We start from the raw sequence: 10,999 nt of genomic DNA on the forward strand, positions 1-10,999 counted from the left end.
TAGCCTTGATTCAAACATGGACAAAAGAGCTGAACTCAAGAGGTGAGGTGAGAGTGACTGCCCTTGACATCAAGGCAGCATTTGACCGAGTGTGGTATCAAGGAGCCCGAGCAAAACTGAAGTCAATGGGAATCAAGGGGAAAACTCTCCACTGGTTGGAGTCATACCTAGCGCAAAGAAAAATGATTGTGGTTGTTGGAGGTCAATCATCTCAGCTCCATGACATCACTTCAGGAGTTCCTCAGGGTAGTGTCCTAGGCCCAAAAATTCAGCTGCTTCGTCAATGACCTTCCTTTAATCATAAGGTCAGAAGTGGGGATGTTTGCTGATAATTGCACAATGTTCAGCACCACTCGCAACTCCTCAGATACTAAAGCAGTCCATGCAGAAATGCAGTAAGACCTGGACAATATCCGGACTTGGGCTGACAAATGAATACAAGTAACATTCATGTACACAAGTGCCAAATAATGACAATCTCCAACAAGAGAGAATCTAACCATCTCCCCTTGACATTCAATGGCATTACTATCGCTGAATCCCCCACAATAAACATCCTGGGGGTTACCATTGCCCAGAGCTGAACTGGAGTAGCCATATAAATACCATGGCTACTCAAGCAGGTCAGAGGCTAGGAATCCTGCTGCAAATAACTCACCTTCTGACTCCCCAAAGCCTGTCTACCATCTAAAAGGCACAAGTCAGGGGTGTGATGGAATACTCTCCACTTGCCTGGATGGGTGCAGCTCCAACAACATTCAAGAAGCTCAACATCATCCAGGGCAAAGCAGCCCGCTTGATTGGCACCCCATCTACAAACATTCACTCCCTCCACCACCGACACAGTGGCAGCAGTGTGTACCATCTACAAGATGCACTGCAGCAATGCACCAAGGCTCCTTAGACAGCATCTTCCAAACCTGCGACCTCTCCCAACTAGAAGGACAAGGTCAGCAAATGGTTGGGAACACCACCACCTGCAAGTACCCCTCCAAGCCACACACCATCCTGACTTTGAACTATATCGCCGTTCCTTCACTGTCGCCGGGTCCTAACAGCACAGTACGTGTCCCTACCCCACATGGACTGTAGTGGTTGAAGAAGGCAGCTCACCACCACCTTCTCAAGGGCAGTTAGGGATGAGCAATAAATGCTGGCCTGGCCAGCGATGCCCACATCCCATGAATGAATAAAAGAAACTCTCCCAGCCTGCTGAGGCCCTCTAGACCTCATGCTCACAGGGCATGACCACCAAAGTCATCCACAGTCAAAGGGCAATCATATCAGCATTCTTCCTACAGTCAGGCTGCTAGCGCAGAAGTGGCCCCGCTTAGGAGCATCCGCAAGCATTTCCAAAAAACATCGTGACACAAATGGGTTTGCATGGGTGACACAACAATGTAGAAAGGCGCTAAACAAAATTTTCTTCACTAACATGTACGTTGCTTTTACTGCGTGAATGAAGTGTGCCAGCATGTAATGATCATGGCTCCTCCTATTAGATCATTATCCTTTCAGTTCTGCCAACGTATGGAGTAACATCATTGCCATTCCAGTATCACTTGTGCGTCTCCATGGATGCAGTAATATGGACAATGGCTCAGTATTGTGCTGCCAGTAATGGTAGACGCAAAGATGTTGCAGATGCAAACTGCAGCACAACAGGTGAAAGAGGGTGCTGTGTGGTGTGCAGAGCCCACAGTGGTTTCTATGGCGTGGAGAACCTTTGATCAGTGAGGCACTGCCATGCATCCCTAGCTCACTGCTCGCCCTGCATGCGGTACCTAGCTGCTCTCTGCCCTCCCATATGCCTTTCCTGCTGTAAGTCCTCAGCGTCATCATCATCCGAGGATGAGCCCTACTCATGTCTCTCTTCATCCTGCAAGGCCTCCCCCCTTTTGAATGCGTAGTTGTGCAGAGAATGGCAGACAGCAATGACAGCTGGGACTGGTGCCACCATCTGAGCCATTTCAGTGAACAGCAATGGCAGCTGGGACTGGTGCAGGATGAAGGCATCGTGGCAGCTGCCTGGAAAGCGGGCACAAATTTGCATGAATCATTTCCAGTGATCACATATGAGCTGCACATTGATTGAGTGGAAGCCCTTATGGTTTATATATTCAGCTGGTCGCCTGGCGGGAGCCTTGATAGCCACGAGTGCAATCTATGACCCCTTTCACCTGTGGGAATCCCGCGATGGAGCCAAAACCAGTGACCCTCTGGGCCTGGCTTTCAAGGTCCATCAGGAAGCGGATATAGTCACCAGCTCTCCGGAACAGGACATTGGTGACCTCCCAGATGCAGCGGTGCACTGCTGACTGTGTGACCCCAGAAAGGTCTCCAGTGGGCCCCTGAAACGATGCAGGGGTGTACAAACTGAGAGCCGTTGTCATTATGAGGGTCACAGGCATGGAATGTCCCCCGAAGCCCCTGGGCTGCAGGTCTTCATTCAGCAGTGTCACTGCCTCTCTCAACATCCGCAATCGCCTCTGGCACTGGCGCTCTGACATCTGCAGGTATGTCATGCGGGACCTGTAGATGCACGGTGATTTGTAGTGATGAACTCTCCTTGGGTGCTGCTGCTCATGACCGGGGGCCTCTATGTGGGCTGCAACTGCCTATTGGCTTGCCTGCGGTGCATATGATTCCTCTCAAGAAGTGCATCAATGAATACAGGGTGACCCATCCCCATCTTCAAGTTGCAATTCAACTCAGTTCCTTCAATTCTTCAAAGGTTCTTGACAGGGCAGAGATTTATGTTGAGTGGTACATCAGGTGCTTTCATTCAGCAGCTATGTGGCATGGCATGCCATGGCATTGCCTGTCTTAGCTCCCACTTAGCACTGCACAACCACATGAAGATTGTACAAGCTGCATCGCTTGGCCCACAAGACATATAAGCTTCACACACCTACTGTCTCTGGCAGTCTCCCCACATACAGGTTGACTTGAGTGCTATTGCTCCTTCACTGACAAAGGCAATCAATGGCACAGAGCTTCCAAACATTACAAAGGCAGAATTGCAGTGGCTTCCTACACATTTGCAGAGTGAGATCCTTGAATATCCCCCCTCCCTCCTCCCTTCCAGTATGCAGAGCGAGACCCCTGAATATCCGCCCTCCCTCCTCCCTTCCAGTATGCAGAGTGAGACCCCTGTAATTCCCCTCCCCCCGCCCCTTCCAGAATGCGGAGTGAGACCCCCAAATATCTGGACTTACCTTGCCTGGCGAAAACTTTTGCCTCTGATGAGCCGTTAGCTTTTCTGCTCGTGAACAAGACAGCATGTGACAGCCGCTGGTTCTACATAAAATCCAGAAGTGTGCAGCGAGAAGCGGCGGGCTGCATAAACAGGAGAAGGAAGTCAGCATTTTACTTTCATTTTTAGTTATTTTTTCTTCCTTTTTTTTTTACATGCTTTTTTGCATTTTTTACAATCTTTTTTTTGCATTTATTTCATTTCATCTTAGTTTGTTCAGTTTGCTTACCCATTGTTTTATTTCAGGTTTGCACTTGCTGCTGTTCAATATACAGTGTATTAACACTTAATCTGTACTAATGCTTTGTCTTTCAACACACCATTAACATATTGTTTGCCTTTGCTCCTTGACCTTTTGGTCAGCTATGTGGCCTTGTCCAATCTACACCTCCTTTGTTATCTCTTGCCCCACCCCCACCTCACTTGCTTATAACCTGTGATTTTTCTAATATTTGTCAGTTCCAAAGAAGGGTCACTGACCCGAAACGTTAACTCTGCTTCTCTTTTCACAGATGCTGCCAGACCTGCTGAGTGGTTCCAGCATTTCTTGTTTTTATTTCAGATTTCCAGCAACCGCAGTATTTTGCTTTTATTTCAGGAGAAGGAAGTATCGTTTTGAATATGGTAATTGGGGTGCCGTCGCCCAGTGGTGGGGAGGCAGCACCGAGGTCCTCCTGCCGCGGGTAATATGCGGGGGTCGAGGCAGGCCTTTCCCCGCACAATTTTACCGGCCCCCGCGTCATGACCCATGGCATCGCGGGGCTGGTAAAATTCTGCCCACTATCTTCTTGTTCCTCGTCTCCTTCTTCTAATTTTAAATGTTGTACTATTACATCAAATATCTCTGCTCTTTTAGCACCTGATTTCAACTCTAATCCCAATTTTGCTGCCAGATCTTAAAGTTTTTTTTAGTTACAGTTGTCAAGTTGTCGAGGGACACATTCTTCTTTCTCAGAAACTCTGCTTCAACTGCTCATGCCATTCTGATGATACAGCCTTTACCCTTCTATACAAGAAACCTGGTTCCTTTGACTTTTTTTTCTTTCAAATTATTACTTCCCTTAAAGTTGATGTAATTGGCGTTGGATTTGGAATGGATCACGAATAATCAAGCACCCAATTAATATGATCCCAGACACAAGAGCAGTTAATATGATCCCAGACACGAGCCCCAATTAATATGATTCCGGACAAGATGCCCAATTAATATGTTATGACTAAGGTGGGAGTAATGCACTGTCAATTTAGTCCCATTACTCCACAGGTCATAGCATATTGTTAATGTTTTCCCACCTATGGGAAATTAGCCAAATTAAACACTTTACTAACCCCCCAGAATAAAACAGACCAAACCAAGTATCTTTAAACAACAACAAATTAACTATTTATTAATAAACTAAATCTTAAACAATATTGAGATAAACCTATATCTAAAGACTTTATAACTTCTTATTTCTCTTAACCCTAATGCACAAACACGTACATTCAAAAACCAACGGTTGACCAGCTTTAAAAAATGGTGATTTATTTAAAATGAGCTGTTTCTTAAGGATAAATAAATAACTGGGCTGTAAATCCTTGTGGGTTAGGTTCCCGGTTTGGTGAGATGACCCAGAGCCAAACAGTCAGATGCCACTCGAAGTCTTCAGGTGAATTTAACAGTCTATAATGGATAGGCTTGGAAAGCATTTCGGTTTCAGTAGGCATCACACAGTTCTTTCAACAAGGAGTATAGCAACAGGTCTATTTGGATTTTTAAATTGGTAGTCTTTCAGTAGAAACTTTACTGAAAATTCCAGCAAACACAAATGGACAACAGAGAGTCGCTTCTGAGGCAAAGACCTGTTAGAGTTTGGAAGTAAAAAAGGAATTTGCTACCCGCAACAATACAGATGTTCTTTTCTGGGGATTTTCTCTCCTTAGGCAATACAAAGCTTGAAGATAAATGTAGATTTTCTGCTAGGATTGAGGGATCCTTCCTTCAGTAAACACACTTTGCTGGTTTCCAGCTCAAAATGGTTAAAGCCACTCTTTACACAGTCAAAAGTTACAATACACCATGTGACCTCCTCGCTATCCTGCTGTTGCCTAGGAAACAGATGCAGCTGCTGACACACTGTGTCCCTTAGTTTTTAAAGGCACACTGTTTTTAAACAGAGGAGAAAAAAAACAGTTCTATAACACAACCAACAGAGAAATCTACAAGCACCTCAGGACTGCCATGAAAGAGAACTTGACCTCTGAGTGTATTCAACAAGTTTACCATGAATCCCGAAACCCTACCTCACTTCAAGCCACTCATCCCTTTTCCTCTCTGTCTGTCTCTTCTTGTGTTTGTGTGTGTGTGGGTGTGTATGCGTACGTGAGTGAATGCATGTGTGGGTGCTGTTGCAACAGTTTCGGGTAAGGCATGTTGCTAAATAAATAATTATTCTTCTGTTTTAAACCTACAAGAAAACCTGTTGCTGTCTGTTTATTTGACAAATAAAACACAAAGGGGTTAAAACCCTAGTAACAAATCAGTTGCTGTGGTCAGGTGGGAGTTGAACAGTGGGCGCTATCCACACCCCTCACCATGTGGCCGTAACATGGGGTGAGATCCCCAACACAGGCAGATCAGCTCTCTCAGCATATCTGAGCACCAGTGCTTCAGGGGGCTCAGATTTTCATGGCATGTTATTGCTGCCTTCTACAGCCACTTGGAACAAGACCTCCTTCTCAGTGGACCAGTTAGGCACACATTGCCAATGGCTGTCAAGCTGTCAGTCACTGGAAGGCCACTCTTCCACCACCCCCACCCTCACTGACTCTTCCTCTCTTTGAGGATGTGTGTTCTTTTCTCCTGCAAGGAGAGAAAGCAGTTATAGAAACATAGAAACATAGTAAAATAGGAGCAGGAATAGGCCATTCGGCCCTTCGAGCCTGCACCGATTTTCAATATGATCATGGCTGATCATCCAAACTCAGTACCTGTTCCTGCTTTCTCCCCGTATCCCTTGATCCCTTTAGCCCTAAAAGCTTTATCTAACTCTTTCTTGAATATATTTAATGATTTGGCCTCAACTGCTTTCTGTGGTAGGGAATTCCATAGGTTCACCACTCTCTAGGTGAAGAAATCCCTCCTCATCTCAGTCCTAAATGGCTTACCCCTTATCCTTAGACTGTGACCCCTAGTCTTGGATTCCCCGGACATTGGGAACATCCTTCCTGCATCTAGTCTGTCCAGTTCTGTTAGAATTTTTTAGGTTTCTATGAGATCCCCTCTCATTCTTCGAAACTCCAGCGAATCCAATTGAGTGTTAGTAATGTCTTGTGAGGGTAGCAGGGAAGGACAACATTAATGGAGGATGACTGTGAGGTCTGGGTGCAAGAACACAATAAGATAAGTGTTGGCTGTTCAGATGGGGATGTGGAGAGGTGCCTGGAGAGGAATTTTTGGAGTTGTACAGTGTTGTGCAGGAGAATGATGGGAAATTCACAGTGTGCAGCTTAGTACCTGAAATTGTTATGTCACTCATCTTTCCTGTCCTCCTGCGGTCCTGACTCCTCTTGGTGCACTGTCTCCAGGTTCATGGGACCACACTGCTGCAGCTGATTTCCTTGGCCACTTCCATCCACGCCTCCTTGCATGGAGAGTTTGCCCTCTTCTTCATGTCCTTGGGAAAGATTACCTCACTGCAGTTCCTCAGATCCCACAGCAGGACCTTGAGATAAGAATGAGAGCCCCAGGGAGCAGCCTTCCCAGATCTCCATTCCTGTGGTTGCGCCAGCCCAAAAAATCCATGTCCAGTTGAGCCATTGTAGCCTATGCTGTAGGTCCTTATATTAAAAATCCTTCCTTTGGCAGATCCAGTGTGTCATCCTGCCTGTCCTCCCTGATTGGTCAGAGAACCCGAAGGCAGGATGCTAATGCCATAGCTCAGTTAGCCTCAAAGCCTCGGTAAGCCACCCACTTAACCAAGCAGGTTCCCAACCCTCTAATGGTCCCGTTGTTTCGGCCACGACTAAGTTCAGAAAATTCAGGCCCTAATCTCTAATTTCACAGGACAGGTCTTCAGCAACTTGAGAGTATTAGAATTGAATCTGTCTGTTGAAATAGAACATTCCACAATAGCCACTGACTCTGACTGACACTCATCTATGAGTTAAATAACGATATTTTGGTAATTTAACTCATGTATCAAAATATTGGGAGTAATTTTAAACTCCTAACAGGTGAGTTTGGATCAGGCAGGAAGATAAAATGTTAAACATTTCAACACGCCTTGAACCAGAACAGCTTCTGGTTTTAAATGAATGCGGGATGAGGGGCAGACAAGCAACCAGCTCTCAGGAGGTGGGTCAGTCATTGAAATCTTTTAAAGAGGAAGTCTGCTGCCTGTAGGCCTTGGGAAACCCGCCAGATGAAAGGAGGCAAGGAAAACAGAACTGCTTGTTGGTCAGAAATAGCAAGAATGTTGCCTCCAGACCCTACAAGCTAACCCTGTAAACAGCCCCCTACACCCAACACTACACCTCCATAATCTATCCCTAAACTCCCCCTCACCAAACCCCCAGTCTCACTCGTGAAGCCCAAAATAACAGAATCCCCCCAATCTCTTCATGATCATCAAACCCCTAATATTACCCTGGCCTCCTGTGATCACTTCCAAGCTTCCCCGTGAATCATCAAGAACCAATGTTCCTCTAAGCTGTGTGCATGTGCAGTTGTGCAGCAATGTGAAGGGATCACGTAGGCCATTCACAAGCTATCCCATTTAACATACCCGTGCGCGTCTGCACAAAAAAGTTTAAAGGACCCGGGCAATGAAATAAACAGGTCGACAAAAGAAAATTTAGAGGGATTATTGCCATTGACCCCCTCTGTTATCACCCCGACCCCCTTATCACCCCTGACCCTGTGATGACACCCGACCCTGTGATCATCCCTAACCCTGCAATCACGCCCCACCCTATGATCACCCCGACCCTGCGATCACCCCCCCCCCCCCCATTCTGTGATCAGACCCGGCCCTGGCCACCGCATCCCCGGCAACGGCGCCGACACCACAGTGCAGGCGCCAGTGCCATTTTTAAAGGACTACAAGCCTGAGAAGAAATTTAAATATTTAAAGCCGTTTAGCAAAATTTTTATTTCAAATAAAAAATTAAAACATGCAGGCCCTTTCCCAACCCTCACAATGTGTGTTTACTGTCTGTTGTGTTTGTAATGTATTTTACTCCCAGCGTGAATCTTCCCCCCCACTTTTACCATTCAACCCTTTCCCACCCTCCCCACAACCAATAGGTATAGATTTTCCCACTCCCCCACCCCTTCCACCCTGAAAATTTTACTCCTCCCTCCTCCCTCCTCCCCACCATTGTCTCGCCTCGTATGGAGTTCCGAGGGCACGCGAGTTGTGATCGACGGCCGTAAAATCGGTGCGGGATGGCCGCTGCCAGCAGGTAGGGTAATTTGCATCTTATTTATGTTCACTTACATATTTTGATGAAGGCCCTGCCACCAAGCGGCGGAGGGGGGTTTGGGCTACACTGAGGTCCCCCCGCCGCTGGTAATATGTGGCGAGCTCTTCTCAATGTCGGGGGTCGAGGCGGGTCTGTCCCCGCAGAATTTTACAGCCCCCCCCCCCCCCTCCCGCCGTGACCCACGGCATCAAGGGGCTGGTAAAATTCAGCCTCTTGAGTTTTATTTTCTTGTTACTGACTAATTTTATTCCATAATGTGTTGCTGCAGATAGGATATGCATAGACACTGAGCACGAATTAGTTCAATATTCTTGTCATTAAATCCAATTATAAACAGTATCATAATTTATTATTCTGCTTTGTAAGTTTTAAATTAACACTATTAACATTATGTGAGAACACACCATCCTGTTTAAAGATATGGGACTTTCAGATATAACAACTTCAACTATTATTTGAGAAACCCATGGCAACTGCCTGATAATGTTATTCCCAGTGGAGGAAATACTCCTGCTCCTCCTGGCCCCCCAAGTGGTGCAATAAAGGCTCATGGATCTGGTACTTTTCACTGCCTTTTACCTGCTAAATTTCCCAAGGCCTGAAAATCCTGGCCTCCATGTGTTAAAAATAATTTTGAAAACAGTTAATTTAGAGGCATGCAGCCTTCTTAAAAGATTTTAGTCACTCCCCCACCCCGACCTGCTTCCATTAAAACTGGAATTGGGCCGATTGGAGGCAGGTGGAGAATGGGTTTAAGAATTTAAACATTTTTACCTTTCCACCTGCCTCCAACCCACTTGTCCTTAGGAGTTAAAAATCCTCACCACATTTCAATAAGCCCTGTACTTCATTTATAATGAGACCCAGCTCAGTATAAGAGTAAGCAAGGCCAGATCAATACAGCAGTCTTAGTTAAGCTGGCTAACCTTATTCAGACATGATACTTTTGCTTCTTACATTTTGCATATATTCCCATTGACCATTTTTTTAAACATATAGTTGGACAACACCATATGATGTGTGGAAAATACTGGAGGTTATATGTGGCATGATAAAGGAATTCAGAATGACATTAGACTGGGTGTGGTGCTGTTGTGGTCTTGTTACTGGAGTGCGAATTGTAGACCAGAGGTCTGATTTAATAATCCAGATAATGTTACTTCAAATCCCACCATGCCAGTCTGAAAATTTTAATTCAGTAAATAACCACTTCTACCGATATCAGCTTTTAAATTTCATTTTACTGAATAAGTTTTTCAAAAAATATTCAGCACAGAGTTCACTGACAGGCTATTACAACAAATATCTGATTCATGAAAACAGTCTCTGGTGGATCTGGTTTACATAAGCACCAATTTGAGATCTTCTTGTTCAGATGGATTACACAGTGCATTAGAGGAAGGAACACAGCCATGTTGGACTTTCTTGAGCCTGCAGAACTAGAGTTCAAAGGGTCCTGCACTCCAGCAGGACTTTCCAAAAGCTATCTAATAAAATGGCATGCTTTGTTTTGTAATCAGTGTAACTAATTCTTTCCTATGGAACAGTTTGATGCACTTTGTCTTTTGGCAAAGCTACAATGTCATCACTTTCCTGGCAGTAGCTCTGTAGCCTTGTGAGAGGTTAACAGTTGAATCAAATCACACACACTGAACTGTTCCATCCAGTACAAAACTCCAAAATGTAATCCAGTCAAGTAATTTGATTAAATCAATTATGGCAGAAAATGTAAGCAATTTAATTAAAACAATTTGAAGGTATTGGCTACAATTTTTCCCTGCTGCATACATAGCCTTATCCGAATCCATTACAAACACACATGTTTGAATGAAAAAGCACAGGCAGTGTGGTCTGAAGCATGCAGTCAGCGGTGAAGCAAGGGTGCTCTCTATTGATCTCGAAGGAAGCCTCATTGAGAGTTCCAGCAATCTCTGTGGTGAAAACTTTAACTTCCTCATCATGCACTTAATTGTCACATTCTTTAATAGAGATTCCCAGTACGGAGCTGCATTTATGTCATCAAACGGTCCAAGCAGTCAATCGCATTAAATAATTTTCACAAAGAGCCAACCGGAAATGAAAAGTACTAAAATGAATTCATGTTAAAAACATTTTGCATATAAAAATTTAAAGATTGGGAAATGCAGATGGGGTGAAGGTCAAAGTTGAAATATCATGAAAAGTTTTCTTTAAAAATTTCACAACCTGTGGAGGAGCAGTGAGCGACAGGCCGCAACTTTAGAATTTCTGTGTTAATCTGCACTTGAACAAAATCCT

Source organism: Heterodontus francisci, chromosome 15 (assembly GCF_036365525.1).
Source record: "Heterodontus francisci isolate sHetFra1 chromosome 15, sHetFra1.hap1, whole genome shotgun sequence".
Classification (NCBI taxonomy): domain Eukaryota; kingdom Metazoa; phylum Chordata; class Chondrichthyes; order Heterodontiformes; family Heterodontidae; genus Heterodontus; species Heterodontus francisci.